Raw genomic sequence first — 14,203 nt, forward strand, 5'->3', positions numbered from 1 at the left:
GTCTGACCACGCGCTCCATCCGCGTGCACCTTGCGCCTGCAGTCCTCCTGCACACCCTGGGGACTGGCAACTATGTTCAGATTAACTGTTGATTGTAGTGGGCAGTAAAAGAAGATGGCGTTGCTGTAGGCGCAATGGAAAGCAATGAGAAAATAATCAGTGTAGGTCATACTCATCTGGCCTTTTACAAAAGGACTCACAGGTCTTCCAGTGGCTCACAGGTCCAGTTATTGTCCATTATCTTGTTAGCTTCAGGTTGCGCAGGGTGCTGAGGGTTTTCCTCTGGAACGGTGTATCCAGCTGGCTATTCCGGGGACCTTAAGGACAGTGGGAGTGGAGAGCTGATTGCAGAGAACTTGCCCATCGTGGAAAGAGTTGGGATGCTGAAGCTAATGGAATACAGAGAAAGGCATCTTTTAAGTCCAGGACAGAAAACTATTGAGTCTGGGAGGGAAAGTGACGCACAGCTGTGTAAGGGTTTGGCACCACGGAGTGTGTAGGAAGGACGCCTTATTCCCTGCTCTTCAGTCTTCAGCCCACTGGTAGGTCCCGCCCTCTTTCCAAACTGGCAGGATAAGAGTAACACAAGGAGAGGCACAGCTCACTAGCAGTTTATGCAGCAGGAATGTGCTGACAATTCCCTTTTGCCCTCCTCTGACTTCCGGGCAGATGGGATATTGTTTCCTGTGAGGGAATCAGGTAGGATCTCGGAGAATAATCATAACCGGTTGGCACACGGTGCTTTCCCTCCTGGATTTCCAGTTGGCCATACTTGAGTATTAAACTGGGCCTTTTTACTTATGTTAATTTCACTTGATTCTTGTGGTAGTTGTTATATAATTGCCAATTTGAGGAGTAAGAGTGAAGGGATGGAGTCTAGCCTGTCAATAAAGTTATAACCAATGAGGCCTCTGTGTGGGCATGGCCTTCTCCTGAGAATTCTGGGAACTTCTGCATTTCCTCCTTGGAGGCAGGAGACTCCTCTCTCTTGGCTCACTTCCTTTGTAGACTCTTTACTGACAAGGCTGACTTCCCAAGAGATAGATAGCTCTGAGAAGCCACATGGACCTACCCTGATGTAGCCAGAACCCTGGGAACTGGAGCCACGTGGAGACCCCTGCCAGCACTGAGATGCTTCTACCGCCACTGGATACAGGACTTTACACCCACTGGCCTGTGATCATCCTGCATTCAGCATCATTGCATGTGCCTCGTGAGTCTGAAGAAAACTTTATAGATTGGTATTGGACATATGAGCTAAAATTGAACTTATGGACTTGATCTGGACTGGGCTGGGATGTTTTCTCAATATTCAATTGTTCTTGTATATAAACTGCTTTCTTATATTCATATGCGTGTTTATGAATTTGTTTCTCTAGTCTACCCAAACTAACACAATTCTCTTTGGACAAAGAATCCTATAATAGGAATAGGTTTCTCAGTGTTCACTGAGAAAATCGCTCATATACTAACTGCTTAGAATGCCTCTCTCCAATAATGGCAAAGAGCCTTCTGACCTAAGTAAAAATGGGTGCGGCGGCTCCCCATGGCCAACTAAGCGAAGGCATAAATGATCTTGCTGAGATGTGGCATCCACCCCTAGAGTGGTGGTATTTTAAAAGACAGGCCCCCTGTAGGAGGTCAGTACTGAAAACGTAGCTCCCGCTTCTTACAGGAAATTAACAGGCTTTCCAGCTACTTCAAGGGTTGCCGCAGGCTCTGTCCCATTGATGCGGATCTTATCAGCTGACCAGAGCTGGTCTCTGGCTTCCCCCATTGGAAGTGCCTCTGGGTGTTGCCTTCAGTAAACTTTGGAACCTGTCTGTAGCGCAGTGTGTAACTGAGCCTGTCTTTTCTCATTTCTCCTTTTCCAGGGCCCTCTCCTCCTCCTCTATGCCTCGAGTATGGAACACTGAGAACGCTGCTTTTAATAAATCTTCCATGGGGGTCAAGGACCCAGTCCTAACTTTCATAATTTCTTCCTGATGTCTAGGGCATACTAAGTTATAAACTTACCTTTTTTTAACACTGTCCCTGTGAGATTCTCGGGGTCTTTATTAGCTTTATTAGCACCTCACCCAGGCATCTATCTAGTTGGATTCTCATGAAGCCCTTGGTCAATGATTGCTAGTTTGTTATAGATCATCTGCTTCTCCTGAGATTCCTTCCTTCCTTGTGAAAGCTGAAAGAGCACGCGGGCTGGTGACCACTTCCCTTCTATTGAATCTTCCTCCCTGTGGGGAGCAGTATTGGGTGTTGCTTCTGTTCTTGGTGGATCATTACCATTTTGAATATACACATCATTGGAATATGCCAAGGCCTCTCCACTAACACACTCTCAGAGGTGGGTACCAAACTTTTTGAAAGTTTAGGTTAATATCCTTCCAAGGCAAGTCAGACATGAGTTATCTTTCTCCATTCCTGAAGGAACTTGCTGGGGTCAACTGCAAAACCCCCTAGTTTATCTTTAATACATATTAAGTCCTGCATGCACAAGAACCAAGCCACCTGGCCCTGGGGTTTCTCATCAAGGAAAAGGCTGAGGGTACCTGGCCTAGAGCCGTGGTTTGGACTGTACCTGCCTCGCTGCCTTAAAAGGTTCAGGGGGAGACACTGTCAACACGGGGCTAAAGGAATCGTAGGTTTCTGGGGTCCCACAGCGGGGAATCGGGAACAGGCTTTTGCACTCAGGTTCTGAGTTATTTTTTCCCCAAAGTCTGCAAGAAGGCAGGGTCAATTTTGCAATTCTGACACAGTTGGGGAGCATTTCCACACAGCCATGAAAGCCTGCATATAAGAGACCTCTGTCCACTTTCCTTGTCTTCTGCAAAACAAGCCGAGCTGTAAGATTGTATCATGACTTAGACTACCATTTTCAGGCCATATTTCCCCTTTGTCTAATTTATGCTGAGGTCAAGCTGGGTTGCAAGAGTCTGTTTTTTCTCTTCAGGGTGTGAGGATCAAACACGTCCCAGGTTTAAGAATGCATCCCAGGGATCGATCTAAAGGTACCACGTCTCGGTTTCCCATCTAAAAAAGAGTACAGGAGAAGGTAGAGACCTCAAGCATTCTCTACTTCTCTATTGTGGTAAAGGTGCCCTGTTTGGGAACGAGCTCTGCTCTCCACACTGGGCTTCCAGGGTTAGCCAGTGCTTACTGGGTAACCCCCTTCCCACCTCACTCCTACCAGGCGAGGACTTCATGTCTTTAGTTCCTGGGCAACAATTACAATACTTCCTCACAGGAGCTAAAACACCTTTTACCCCTGGACCTGCTGCTAAAAAAATCCCTGGAGGCATGGGAATCAGCAAAGAGAAATGGCAGGTCTAAAGACCTCTTGCCTAACTTCTGGGGTTAATGTTACAGAGTGCCAACTCAGTAAAGACGATCATTTGAGGGTTGGAAAATTCTCAGAAGAACCATCTAGGCTTCTTGGCTCATGGCTCTGTTTCAAACTTGTGGGAGACAGTAGCCTGAGATATAATCCTGCAGCTCTTTAAAAACGGGATCTGGCTGCTGCCACGAAGTCAACTGTGACTAGCAACCACACTACAAGGCACGACAGATCTACAAATGCTCACGGGGCCAGGAAAGCCTCATCCTACTACCTTAGAGCGGCTGCTGGTCTCAAAATGCTGACCTGAGTTCACAGCCCAAAGCTTAGCTCACTAATCCACCAGGGCTTCTTACCGAAGTTAAACAGGCAGGCATCCCAATAGATAGGCAAGTGTGACATCTTAGATGAATGACAAGCCCAGGTGGCTCTTCCCTACTGCCTCACAAAACACGTTTTACATGCATCCTACAGGGAGTGTAACATTGCAGCTATAACGTGGTAAAGACCAGGAGAAATAGAGGTGCCCTGGGAGTGGCTAGCTTCGTGGCTTATACTTTGTTCCCTTTTTCCCCAGCATGTTTTAGAGAACAAAGCTAGTGACCTTGAGTGAGCTCCATGTGCTGTTTTTGGGAAAGACGGCCAGAAAATGCCTCTTCTCTGGCCGTCATTTACCCTCTCTTGGGTGTCTGCGAACATCCTGGGCAGCTAATCGACTCAGGACAAGTCAGGAGCGCTTGACACAACACACCTATCTGGCACCTCCGGAGGAATCTATTGGCTTTGTTATAGTGTCTTATGGGGTTCCCTATGGGCCACCTTGACATCATGGGGTTCATCCCCAATGAACATCCAGGTATCTGACAAAGCGGAGGAAACGCCGCTCTGTTCTCCGGACTCCAACAAGCCTGGACGCTCATGCAGATATTCTATCTCCAAACATGCTCATGTTTCTGGGTTCTCCCTGGTGGATCCCTAACGGTTTGAAAGGAAAACAAGAACAAGAGAACAGGGAAGAGAAATTGGAGAGGAATTTTGTTCCCAAGGGAGCAGTCACTCACTGTGGGTCCATTGATAGGTGGCATCGGGTGTCATTTCTTCACAGTTCTGGGAGGAGCCGCTTCATTCCTCTCTTGCAAGAAAGTTTTCAGGCAAGGGACAAAATTCAGACTAGAGTCAGAGAAAAGGTTTGAACAGAGTTTATTGTAGGGGATACTTTAGAAAAGAAGTTCAAAGGTCCCTTAGCTTGTCTGAAAGACTGAGAAAAACATAATGCTAGACCTTGCATAGGCTAATGGTGGACTTCCCAGCAAAGGCTGGCTTCCTGGTGGGTCTTCTGCTCTTGGCTGGTGTCTGTAGTGCCCTTTCTCCTTTCAGGGACACGTATCCCAGAACTCCAGACTTCAGGCTGTGTCCATGTCTATTCAGTCATTGTGGGGTAGTTTGAATACCTCTTTCTCCACCCACCCTTCAAGCTCTCCGTCTCTTCTATTGATAGGAAAATGTGTCCTTCCTGCACTTCACCAATTTCTCTCCACTTAATACCTCTTCTAACCTTGCCATTTTCTGACTAGCTTAACAAGTGCTGAAATATAGAGTACATCCCACCTGAATTTGGAGACCATCTAAACAAGACTGGATGTACTGAACACTAATCACTGGTGCAGGAAGCATCACAAGATGGCGGGAATACAGTGTCGCTGTACCACAAAGAACTGGTCAACATTTGGCCAGTCCAGAAAGTCGCATGCAATCAAGAGCTGACAATATTGAAGGGCGAAGGCCTAGCTGCACTCAGGCCATCGGCACTGGTGAAGAACAAGGTTCCAGGAATCGGCAGAATACCAATGGATGACTTTCAGCAAACCAATGCCGCTCTGGAGACGCTCACTAGTTTAGGGAGTTTGGAAGATATTTCAAGAAATTTGGAAGACAGCTACCTGGCTCATTGGCTAGAAGACATCGATATGTGTGCCCATTCATAGGAACGGCAATACAAAATAATGTGGAAATTATCAAACATTGTCACATCAATGTACATTTTTTCTGAAGAACACTCAAAAATAGGTGCAGTTATATGTTGGCAGGCAACTGTTAGAAATTCATGGCAGATTTAAAAGAATGTGGAATATGCTGTCAGATAAGAGTTTGGCTGCAAACAGAAAGGTGTTTACCTGTGTTCAATTGACTCTTGTATTAAATTACCCGCACCCCGGTTTGCAAAGGGCTGTCGGGGTACAGACCCCTAACAAATCATCACAGGTCCGGTAGTCGCAATTGTATAACCATAATAAGTAAAGATTATAATAAAGTCATAGAAAATGAGAGAGAGGTATTGAAATAATGGAGTCAGACACATTCCATGGTAGCATGCTCACCTCGCCTCACTTGGTGGTCCACGTGGAGAGAGCCAGAGAGAGGTTTATTGCGAACCAAGGCTTCTATCTCTTTAGGGGGCATGATTACAGGTAACCATACATCACAGGAAGGTGCTGTACAATAAGCAATACAAGCTATAGGAGGGGCATAGACCATGGGCATAAGCAGAACAGGAAGGGGATGAGCTAGGGGTGTGCACGCAGTAGGAAGGGGAGGGACTAAGGGTTTACGTGACAAGATGGACCCTAGATTCATGATGTTGGCCTAACCTTGGTCATCCTTGAGTGCACTTGACCTCCCTGGATTCTCCTTCAGGGAAACAACCTACTACTATCCTTATCAGAAGGGAGTAGGCCCTACTTAAGGTGGGACTATACAGTCTGATTGCTCTAGATGGCTGATAACCCTTAGGGAGAATAACCCCTGACCTACTTCTGTTGACCTCCAAGCGTATAGTCATCTGCCAGGTATAGCAAGCAGCTGTTTGGCATATATTTGAGGGAGAGAACTTGGGAGAAATGTTTCCCACAGCGATGGATGGCAGCCCAGAGTCCCCACAGATTTCAGCCTCCAATGAATTCTTATCTTTAACCAACGCTGGTAGAGCCTCTTGCCCTTAGGCAGAGTGCACTGGAAAGTAGAGTCAAGAACTTCCACCCACCCGAAGGAAGAGAGGTCTCTTTTAGGGGTTTGCCTGCGTGTGTCCTTGATGGAGGTCACTGACCTGGGGACTTTTTAACAACTGTTTCTGTTGTGGCTAGGTGCCATCAAGTCAGTTCTGACGCACAAGGGATCCTATGCACAACAGAACACAACCACCGCTCCGTCCTGTGCCATCCTCAACATTGTTCCTATGTCCAGACCTTTCTTCCAGGGCGCAGCTGGTGGGTTTGAACTGCTGACCTTTTGACTATGTAAAGTTCGCTGTTTATAGCGTGCATGCCTTACGAAAGATCAGTAAGTCCCATTATATAGACCCATTGGAAAATACATTCTCTGAGTCCTGCCCATGCCTGGTGCTGTCTTTATATTTTCCACAATCACGGTTGCTCGTGAAGGCCCGTTACACAAACACACACACACACACACACACACACACACACAAAACCAGCACTTAACCACTGCACCACGACTCCTTCATTGACTCCCTCCCTCACTACCATCCAGTGGATTCAGAGGGGCTGACGGAAATCTTGTGGCAATAGCTGTGGAAGCAGTCCTCTGGGCAAACAGGTGGCTATGGTGTTCTCCCTCTGACATATTGAGGCCTCAGAACAAACACCCTCTGTTGTTTCTGAGCTGCATTAGAAAGATACTTCGTGCTAACCCACTCCCTTCCAGGAAGGCAGGAGGACACCTGTGGCGGGGGAGGGGGGGATGGATGTAAAGGGCGGATGTTGGTTACCCAGGAGAAAAAGATACAATTACACTTAGAGGGCAGGTGGGGATGGAAGGGTGCATAAAATCACTGGGAGAGGAAGCTATCCCTCTCAGCAGTGCAGAGGGCATTCCCAACATTAAGTTTACAGTCCACCTAAAGTGGATCTCCCAGGGGAGGGGGAGGATGGGCAGCAGGAACACTCCAAGGGGAAGAGCAAGCTTACAAGAGTCTACTGGAGCAGTTTTCAGAAGGGGTGATAGTGGTCATGGCATGTAACGCCCCACTTAAGTCTCCCACACATGATATAAAATGGGGTGTGCGTGGACCTTGTCATCTCTGTGCAGGCAGCCTGTTGTGCACTGCTGTCTTACTGTGCACTTCAGATTCCCAGAAAGAAAAGCTACTTTGTCCTTGTATGCTCAGCAGACTCATAAGGGATAGAAATGAAGCCACTTAAAAAAAAACAACTCAAGATTAGTTACTAGTGCTTCTTTTTTTAAGTAGCCTTCTGGCTATCCAGACATCAGGTAAAACCTCATAGTAAATTTCAGATTTTCAGAGTCTATGTAGTAACAAGTTCTTTTAGAAGAAATAATTAGACTAGCCCCAAGGACAGGAAGGAATATGAGGCTTTCTACTGCCCTATCCTAGAGGGTCACTACACCTTAGTCAACTTGATGGCAGTTGAGTTTGGAGTTTGTTTTTCTTAATCCCAAGGAGTTGGATATTGAAGATGTCCCAAATGTCGAACTCTTCTAAGGTGTTACTCACCTCAGTCCCCCACCCCCCTCCTTCCTTGGATACATTCCCTCTTGTCCTTGAGTTCTGCTATTCCTGCAACATCCTATGCAAACACATACTGTTCCATCCAAAATCCGAAGGTCAGGTGGGGGCAAGCCAAAGACAGGGTCCTGAGCCAGAAGGCAACAATGTCTGAAAGCCTTTTTGGGCTACCAAAGGGTCAGACAACAGAGGTCACAAGATCTAGGAAAACCAAGGATGGTGGCTTTAGTCACACCCTCCAGCACAGCAGAGTCTAAGATACTTTCCATCTGGAATGAGAACACCCTCCCAAACAGGATCCTCACAAGTACAGAGACAATACACCACAAAATGGATTACAGCCAGATTAAGTAACAGATTACATCTCAGTCGGCCAATGTTTTTTTTGGTCACATCTATTATTTTAAAAAGATTTTCTCGATTGTGATGAGTTGTATGAGCCCCAATAAAATGATTTATTTAAAAAAAAATTTTCTCATTATCTCAGGCTCCTTCATTCTGTACAATTATAGAAATCAGGATGAATTTTGCAAAAGAAAAAACATACCAGATCGTTTAAATGGACATTCGTTCGAGGGTGGGCTTCAAATATGTTATTTGGGAACTTATTTCTAAGTTGTACTTGTTAAATCAGTATATTATTTGAAAATATAACAAAAGCAGTCCCAGTCATTGGCCATCCTTGCCTCTGACCACTCACACCCCAAGTTTTGCGAATGTGAAGCAGCAAACACACCACTAGATGGAGTAGCAGGAACAAAGGCTCTCTCTGTAGTTCTAAGAGCCCAGTCTTCTTCAAGGGGGATCTGAAACAGGCTAGCAGAGTAAGTGCGGGTTAGTGGAGCTGGGCTGCTTTCTACAAGTCTAGACAAAAGTCTGGGAAACTCAGAACCAGGACTCCATTCTTAACTCATCCTGTCTTCTTCCCACACATCATGTTTGTTTGTTTGCTTTTCCTAAAGAAACATGAACTAGCAACCAGGATTAACAACAGATTTTCACATTCCTTAATTGGAACAAGGCCTGAACTTTAAGTAACAGGTTCAGGTGCTACAGCAGTGCATGTTTTTCAGTTCAGAGTCCTCCAGTCTGGCCCTTTGAATTATCAGGATTCTGGTTCTCTAATCAATGTCATGGCTTCTCTTTATACCCAAGTAAGCTCCTTCCAGCAACTGGCCTTGAATCCTTGAGTTAAAACTTTGGGGACAAAAACGACCTACTCATTGCTTTATTTAAACTAGTTTTCCATCAGCATAACTTCTTTACAGGAAAGGTATTGGATCCAAATGCTAGTGAGGAAAGTGCACACATTACTCTATAAAGTCTCACCATTAAGTCTTCCATTGCTTAACACTTCTTAAACTCATCTTAAACCCAGTGCCAGTAAGTCAATTCTGACTCACGGTGACCCTATGGGATGAACGAGAATGGTGCTTTTGGGTGTCAGAGACTCTAAATCTTTACCTGAACAGAAAACCTCTTCTTTATCCACAGGTGCAGGTGGCTGATTGGAACTGCTAACCTTGTGGAACTGGTTAAAACAGAAACCATGAGGAGAGGCAAATCAGGTGAAAAGCTGTTATTATAAACACAAACCAACCTGTGTAGAGGACATCAAGTCTATGAATACTCTCCACTGATTTTATGCTTTGAGGCAAGCGCCATCCAAAATGTGCGGGCGAACTACCTTGTGATGTAACTAAACCAGTGCCAGGCTCCATAAAACCTGCACCTGGACCAGCCAGCCAAATTTGACTCAGCAGGGCAGAACTGTCATCTAGGGCCTACAAGGGTCATCTTTTGGGGAGCAGGTTACCAGTCTCTCTCAGAGCTCCGGATGGGCTCACGCCTCCATGTTAGTTTGTGGCCACATGCCTTACCATTGTACCACACCAGGGCTCCCGGCAATGAAATGCAAACCCAAGCCAAACCGACTGACGTTAAGTCCACGCCAATTCCCATGCAGTGTGTGGTAAGGAACTGCTCCATCGTTTGCTGGGCTGTCCATCTGACTGCCGCGAGTTCTCCCCACTGGCTGCTAAGTTCGGATGGCTGGCCTAACAGCAGCCCAGTCGGTGCCTCCCTACCCAGCTCCTTGAGGGGGAGGGAGGTGGGCCTTAGGCAGGGGGGCGGGGTCACCTTGTAAATGCCGGTCTCCTCCCGCCACATTGCACGCTCCCGGATCCGGCCCCCACCCCGCTCCCCCGTGGGAAAGCGTGGCCATCGTTCCACCCTCACCCCCACCGGCCCGCTGCGGGCTGTGCTTGTCGGAGCCGGCCTCGGCGCGCATCCCACAATTCAGGAAAGCACGCACGTGCGGGACCGCTCCGTTTCTCTGCCTGCGTCCAGGTGGCCCGGGCCGCGCCCTAGGTTCCCGCGGCACCCGCGGCTGACAGAGCCCAACTCTTCGCGGCGGCATTGGGAGCCTCCGGAGGGAGTCCCGGGCCGACCGCGGCCTCCAGGCGGGGCGCGGGGCAAGGCGGGCGGGCCACGGCAGGTCCCCGGGCGGAGAGCGGCCTGCGGCTGACATTTTTTGGTTGGCAGTTCATTGTCCAGTAGACGGCGGTAGGCCGAGGCTTTTCCCGCCCGCTGAAAGTCAGCGAGAAAAACAACGCGCGGGGGACAAAAGCACAGCACCTACGCCCTTCTCAGTTAGGGTTAGCTCACGGACGGCCGCCGTCCGACCGGGGCCTCCTCCACTGCCCGCCCGGCCGGGGTGCGAGCCGCCCCGTCCTTATAAGGGCATGGCCGCCGCCCGCGCTGATTGGCCAGGATCCTCGCGCGCTCAGGTGTCGCGAGAGCTTCTCTGCCACGCCCCCATTCCCTCTTCCCCGCCCCCAGCCCATCACCAAGTTCTTCCAAGGCGCCAGCGTGGGGTTTAAGGTCCCCTAGCCCTCCGCTTCTACCATGGGCCATCCAAGGAAGCGTTATGAGGTTTACCTGGAGTCGCTTTCTTTTTAAAAATAAGTTCGTAAACAATTAGGACCTTAGGAGAGAGAAACAGAGAATGTGTATGATTTCCAAGTTTGCTTGGTCGTCCTATTTCTGGAAAATTGTAGAATACCAGGCTCCCAGGCAGCACCCATCCAAACTCCAAATCCACTGTCACCGATTCGAAGGACTCATATAGGATGGAGAACTACCCTATCTGAGACTTTAGGGGAGTAGAAAGCCCCATTTTTTCTCTGGAGGAAAGAAGCCCTAGTGGTTACGTGTTGGCTGGGATCCACAAGGTCAGTGGTTCGAAACCACCAGCTGCTGCTCAGGAGAAAGACGGGCCTTTCCACTCCCATATATGGTCACAGCCTCGGGAACTCACAGATTCTGTCCTATAGGGTCACTTTGAGTATGCATTGGCCCCACGGCAGTGAGTTTTCATTTTTCCCTCGGAGCCGCTGGTGGTTTCGAACTGCTGGTCTTAACCAAAAGTGCCTGCTCAGAATGCCTTTGGAGAAGAATTTTTCTACACCTTATCCAGACTAGTCTGGCTTATAAACCTTAAAATGGAAGACAAAAGTGCCAGGGAAGCCCAAGTTACTTCCTGCTCATTCTGTATGCATCTTTGGGACTTTGCCCTGTTGTTTCTATTAGTGTGCTTATGGCGAATTCTCTATGCCTCTAGTTGATTCTGTATGCCTATAGAGGGTCGCTATGATTTGAAATACTCAATGCTGTGAGTTTGACGTGTATATACCGACTGACAACGATATACTTTGGAGAGACCAGTTCCTGGAGAAGGATATCATGCTTGGTGAAAAAGAAAAGCAGTGAAAAATAGGAAGACCCTGGAGGAGACTGGCTGACACGTGGTTGCCATCATGGGCTCAAACTTAACAATTGTGAGGAAGGCGCAGGACTTAAGAGAATTTCGTTTTGTGGTGCATTGGGTCTCTATGAGCTGGAAGTGACGTGATGGCACCTAATTACATCGGGGAAGGGGTCAGAGATGAAAAGGAAACGGTCACAACCCATGGGTGCTAAGATCTTTCATATGCTGAGGGGGAAAGATGAGCAAAGGAAAACACGAGTTTCTGTGACCAACAGAAGCTATGAAATGTGCTGGCAGACACAGGAATAACCAATGTGCACTCTATAGAAAAAAATGGCATCCGAGCTGGGCTTATACATTCTATAATTCTGTTAACCAAAAAATGACATTAAAAAACCTGTCTTTATGTGCATTATCTCATTTGAACTTCAAAACTATAGGGTAAGGCAAAGATTAGCATCTCCATTTTACAGGTGAGGAAAATGGTCTTCAGATTATTTAAGCCACTGGCTTACATGACACAGCTGGTAAGTGACAAGATCTGGATCAAAGATGCACGCTGCCCCTAAATTCAGAGGGAAGGGTATTATGGTAGATTTAAGGCCCAACCACTTAGCCAAATCTACCAATAAGTCTTCTTTGAGACCCTCAGCTGGTATTTTCCTTTCTAGAAATTCCTAGAGCCTTTTATTCTTCTCTTAGGACACTAGCTCACGTTCTGCCTTGTATTGTTTTAATTTAGGCATGAATTCCACTTCTACTGGACTGCCAGATTCTTCTTAAGAGCAGGACCTGACTCCTGCTATGGCACTTATTGCCCCGAGCACAGTGCCTTGCAGAGTAAATACTAAACACTTACACTAGAAAAGGTGGCTTCCCACTATGAGACACGACATCCCTCACTGACCCATAGCCCTACAGGAGACAATGCTGGAGACACAGTGAGGGAATTGTGCCTGATCTGATCCCAACACACCAAGGCAAAACACTAAGGGCATACAACAGAAGGGGAACAGAGCAAGGAAGTCCCCAGGGAATACCAAAACTAGACTTTGGGGCCAGGGTTGGCACCCAATCAGACTTGACCAGAAAACACCCCTAAAGGCTAATAAACAGTCCTTGAACTAACTACAGGCTTTTCTTTCTTGTTGTTTTGTCATTGACTTTTTATTGTTTTCTTTTGTTGCTTTGTTTTGCTCTTTCTTGTTTTTGTGCATGTTATTATCTCTGCAGGTCTGTCTAAATAAGATAGGCTGGATGAACAATCTGGAGGAGAAAACAACACGGGACTGATGGTGCCTGGGGGATATGGAAGAGGAGCAGGTGGGGGGAAAGGAAGTGCTGTTAACAAACCTAGGGATAAGGGAACAACAAGTGATCCAAATCGGTGGTGATGAGGGTGTAGAAGGCCTGGTAGAGCATGATCAAGGGTAATGTAACCGAGAGGAATTATTGAAACCTAAATGAAGGCTGAGCATGTTAGTGGGACAAGAGGAAAGTAAAAGGAAATAGACAAAAGAACTAGGAGGCAAAGGGCATTTATAGAGTTCTAAATAAAGGCATGTACATATGTAAATATATTTATATATGAGGATGTGGAAATAGATCTATGTGCATATATGTATAGATTTAGTATTAAGGTAGCAGATGGACATTGGGCCTCCACTCAAGGACTCCCTCAATGCAAGAACACTTTGTTCTATGAAATTGGCATTCCATGATGCTCACCTTCCCGACACAATCGCTGAAGACAAAGTGGGTGTATAAGCAAAGTGGTGAAGAAAGCTGATGGAACCCAGTTATCAAAAGATATAGCGTCTAAGGTCTTAAAGGCGTGTAGGTAAACAAGCAGCCATCTAGCTTAGAAGCAACAAAGCCCACATGAAAGAAGCACACCAGCCTGTGTGATCGTGAGGTGTCAAAGGGATCAGTTATCAGGCATCAAAGAACAAAAAAATCCTATCACCTCACATATGCGATCTCCCATATAAAATCGCTGAAAACAAATAGGTGCATAAGCAAATGTGGTGCCTGGCTATCAAAAGATACAGTATCTGGAGTCTTAAAGGCTTAAAGGTAAATAAGCGGCCATCTAGCTTAGAAGCAACAAAGCCCACATGGAAGAAGTACATCAGCCTGTGAGATCACGAGGTGTGGAAGAAATCAGGTATCAGGCATCAAAGAACAAAATATCAAATCATTGTGACTGAGAGGGAGTGCAGATTGGGGACCCAAAGCCTACTGTGGACAACTGGATATCCCCTTACAGAAGGGTCGCAGGAAGGAGAGGAGCCAGTCAGAGTGCAGGGTAGCAACAATGAAACATTCCCTCTAGTTCCTAAATGCTTCCTCCCACTCCTACCCTCACCCCCACTATCATGATCCCAGTTCTACCCTACGAATATGGCTAGCCCAGAGGATATACACTGGTACAGATAGGAACTGGAAACACAGGAAATCCAGGACAGATGATCCCTTCGGGACCAGTGCTGAGAGTGGTGATGCCGGGAGGGTGGAGGGAGTGTGGGGTGTAAAGGGGGAACCAATTACAAGGATC

The 14,203-nt window shown here is 47.1% G+C and overlaps 1 long non-coding RNA gene across 4 annotated transcripts in view; it reads right to left on the reverse strand.

Annotated features, from left to right (window-relative positions):
- LOC142445307 (uncharacterized) overlaps window positions 1-10,603 on the reverse strand; it is a 46,311-nt gene extending 35,708 nt beyond the window's left edge. For 2 of the 4 annotated variants that reach the window (XR_012784006.1, XR_012784008.1), the window contains exons 1-3: window positions 9,342-10,590; window positions 4,396-4,504; window positions 201-389 (exon numbers count right to left, since the gene is read on the reverse strand). This is a non-coding gene — a long non-coding RNA (uncharacterized LOC142445307). Of the gene's footprint in view, window positions 1-200; window positions 390-4,395; window positions 4,505-9,341 lie in introns of all 4 variants that reach the window. The other 2 variants (XR_012784007.1, XR_012784009.1) reach the window with 2 other exon arrangements.
- Between the last annotated feature and the right edge of the window lie 3,600 nt (window positions 10,604-14,203).

Source organism: Tenrec ecaudatus, chromosome 4 (genome assembly GCF_050624435.1).
Source record: "Tenrec ecaudatus isolate mTenEca1 chromosome 4, mTenEca1.hap1, whole genome shotgun sequence".
In the NCBI taxonomy this organism is placed as follows: Eukaryota; Metazoa; Chordata; class Mammalia; order Afrosoricida; family Tenrecidae; genus Tenrec; species Tenrec ecaudatus.